Raw genomic sequence first — 4,121 nt, 5'->3', positions numbered from 1 at the left:
CATACAAGTACTGAGAAGTTCTACTTAAAACATCAAACTAAAGATGTCATTCCCTTGTTAAAGTCCTTCTAAGTTAAGAATTTTACTAACTCTTAACTGTTTATTCTAGAACTTAAATTCATAACTTTCTTGTCCATGCTTAATTTTCTCCCTTTACCTCCTACAGCTCTCTTATATGTTCAGCATCTTCTAGCCATATGCTGTTGGTGTTGTTAAGTGTCATCAAGTCAGTTCCAACCCATAGCAATCCTATATAGGGTTTCCAAAGAGCAGCTGGTGGAATTTAATTGCCAACTTTGTGATGCAAACTGACCTTGCAGTGTAGCTCATTATCCTGCAGTGACAAACCAGGACTTCAATCATATGTTAGATGTACTTAGTTTATCATTCACCATTGTAATGTGTTGATTCATGACCTCATAACCTCAGATATTTTCTGTCAGGGTCCGGCCTCGACAAGGGGGTGAGTACACGGGGATGGGATGTCTGGCGACGATAGAGAGAAAACAGACACAAAGAAGACAGACACACAGGTTTGATGCAAGCTGTCAGATAGACTGGTCGGTGGCAGACATTACACTCAAAACTAACTCTAGGTGGGATGTCTGGAGAGGGGAGAGAGAAAGAAACACTCGGAGACCAGAGTGGATACAAGCTAACAGGCAGATAGTCCTGCTGCCAAGAATGCACACAGAACTATCTCTACCCCAGTCTTTTATTAACTTTTTAAAGGAAGAGATCTTTACAGAAGAAGAATGGGATTATTCAGATAAGACAATGCTTAATGATTCACAGAGACCATCTTTAAGGTAAATTAAGCCACTAATCCTTTCTTCCTTACTGGTTTTAACCTTTCTAATGAAGGTGAGGTTTCGCTTCCACCTTCCTTTTCCTTGTTCTGGGTTCCATATCCAAATGATACAATGTTTACTGTATCCTCACATATCCATATACCTTCAGGGGGAAGAAGAGCATCTGGATCAAATTGATTAAACCCAGGGTGGTCTGAGGGAGTTGCCACCATTGTCCTTTTCCCAGAATCTACCAGTCCACCTCAAGTGAATACCCCGGGCAGTTCCTCTCCAGAACCTCCCTGCTTAATCCCAGTAAACCTGTCCTTGTTCGTCCTCTGAGGAAGTTTTACTGCCTTGGTTCTAGGGGGAAATTTGGTTTTATTAAAGTACATGGATAATCAAGTGCTCATGTTCTAAGTTAATATTAAACATAACTGAATAATCAAATAAGGAGCAGTTCTGACACTCATCCCAGGTGGCTATCGCTTGTACCTCAGAAAGATTTGTTCCCAGTACCCTATGCACTGCCAACATAGTGGAGACATTAAGAGAGGCATTATAAAAACCATTTTCTCAGAAGCTACAATTACTGGAGTTAGAAGCATAGAATGAACAATATTAGGACTTGTACAGAGGTAGCCACCCAGTGAGTTCACAAACATCAATGAACCCGGGACCCCAGGAGGTCACTTCCTGGGCCCTCAGGGTTCATGGCTCGCCATACAGAGGAGGGCCCTGGGTTTGGATCTTCGTCCAGGTTACAAGGCCTCAGCTTCCCAGTCGTCCCCAACAGTTTTCCATTGCCTCATATCAACATCTCCATTTAACCACATCCTACTCATCTCAAATATCACCCTCCTTTGGGAATCCTTCCTTGACCTCTCCACTGGGATTTACTGAGTGTTTTGAGCCATGTTTGTATTCCGTTCTGGAGATTGAGAAATGAATGTGACATGCAGAGTCTTTCCCATCATACAATTTACAATTGTGTCAAGTGGGAGTTAATAAACAAAGGGACTGAAAAGTATTTTCAGAGCACAAGTAGTTTGGAAGCAACAAATCAAGGTGATATGATAGAGTAATGGAGAAATCTGACTACCTTAGATATGGTGCTCAGGAAAGGCATGTGGATCATTAGAGGATGTAACCAGATGATTAGAAAGAATCAGCTGTGCAAACATATGGTGCTTACTATTGCAGAGAGAGAGAACAAGTTAAGTGTAAAGATTCCAGGGTGGAATGGTATTGCAGATTGAAAGAACAAAACAAAATAGAACAAGAAATCAGTACTGCTGGAGTAGGAGGGAGAATAGCATGAGAGTAAAGTGAAGGAAAAAACCCAAAATCAAACCTTTTATTTAAAGAACGCAGTAAAACAAAACAGTTGAAGTTGACTCCATTCTGACTCATACTGTGTTAGAATAAAACTGTGATTCATAGGATTTTTTATGGCTGGTTATTCAGAAGCAGATTATCAGGGCTTTCTTCTGTGATGACTCTGGATGAATTCAAACCTTCAAATTTCTGGTTAGCAGCCAAAGTGTGCTAACCATTTGAACTCCTGGGGAATTCCATAGGATCAGTAGTCTTTAGTCATGGGGTCATTCGTGATTTAGTGGTAGAATTGTTCCTTTCATGGGTTCCATTCCCTTACATGCAGCCAATACCCATTTGTCAGCAGAAGTTTATACATTGCTAAGATGATGAGCAGGTTGCTGCAGAGCTTCCAGATTAAGATGGACTAGGAAGACAGGTCTGGTGATTGACTTCTGAAATTCAGCCAATGAAAACATTATAAATCACAACAGAAATAACATTTCATTCCTTTGCACAAGGCTTTCATTGTGCATTTTCAGAGGTCCATTGTGCATGGGGTTGCCAGGAGTTGTGGGCTTACTGGATGACAGTTAGCAACAACAACAGGATTGAGTAAAAATCTTGAATTACATTCAGTGATGTACTGTACATGTTAAACAGTTGGCACTGTAAGAGGGGGTGGAATCTCTGATTTGTAGCTTATAAAATGATTGGCTCATTTCATTGTGTGCATGTTCTGTTTGTTGTTGCTGAGTGTATTCAAGTTGGTTTCACAAAACACTCATGGGTCCATCCTCCCAATTGTTGCTATGTTTGAGCCCTTAATTGCAGACCCTGTGTCAATTCATTTCCTTATGGGCTTTCTTTTTTTTTTTTTTTTTTTCACCTTACCAAACTTTTACCAAGTATAATGTCCTTCTCCAGAATGAGTCCCTCTTGATAACTTGTCCAAAGTCTGACCTTCCTTGAGTCTAAGGAGTATTCTGGCTATACTTCCAACACAGACTTGTTTATTTTTCTGGCAATCAATATTATTCATGAACACCACAATTCAAATGCGTCGATTTTTCTTGGATCTTATTTATTTATTGTCCAGCTTTCCCATGCATATGAGGCAATTGAAAATATCATGATTTGAATCAGGTGTACCTTAGTCCTCAAAGTGACCTCTTTGCATTTTTAGTGTTTTAGAGTTCTTTTGCAGCAGATTTTGTGACTGCTGCTTCCATGGCTGTGGATTATTGATCCAAGTAAAATTAAATCTTTGAAAACTTCAATATCTTGTCTGTTTATTATGATGTTTACTTATTGGTGTAATACATACTGAAGTCGGTAGTCAATGATCTGCATCGGTAAGTGCTACAAGTCCTATTCACTTTAACCAAGCAAGGTTGTGTCATTGGCATATTGCAAGTTGTTAATGAGATTTCCTCCAATCCTGATGCCACATTCTTCTTTACGTAGTGCAGTTTCTCAGATTATATGTGCAGCATACAGACTGAATAGATCATAGACCAAGAGGAAACTGTTCAAATAGAATAAAGGAATTCTGCATTATTTAAAATCAGAAAAGGTATGTTTCAGGACTATGGACACTGTACCAAGGGTGGTGCTGTAGGATACTCACTAGATTGCTAACCAGAAAGTCAGCTGTTCAAACCTACTAACTACTCCTAGAAACTCCATACAAGGTCATTTTGTTTCAACGTAATTCAACATAATTATGTTCAACACGGTTTCAACATAATTCAACAACAATCTGATATCATTAAATGCAGAGATACAAAGAGATCTATACAGTCAGCTTGTGAGCTGGTACAAGCAAGGTCCAGTACACCCTTGAATATTTAACTGAAAGGTTGATGGTTCAAACTCACCAGCCACTCCTCGGAAACCTTGTACATGGTTGTTATTAGTCAGAACAGACTGGGTTGAACTTAACAACACCATGTCATGAGGAGTCCTGGTGTGGTGCTGTAGGATAAGCACTGGACTGCTAATCATAAGGTT

Source organism: Chrysochloris asiatica, unplaced genomic scaffold, assembly GCF_000296735.1.
Source record: "Chrysochloris asiatica unplaced genomic scaffold, ChrAsi1.0 scaffold00490, whole genome shotgun sequence".
Lineage (NCBI taxonomy): Eukaryota > Metazoa > Chordata > Mammalia > Afrosoricida > Chrysochloridae > Chrysochloris > Chrysochloris asiatica.
Note: the sequence above shows the minus strand (reverse complement) of the source record.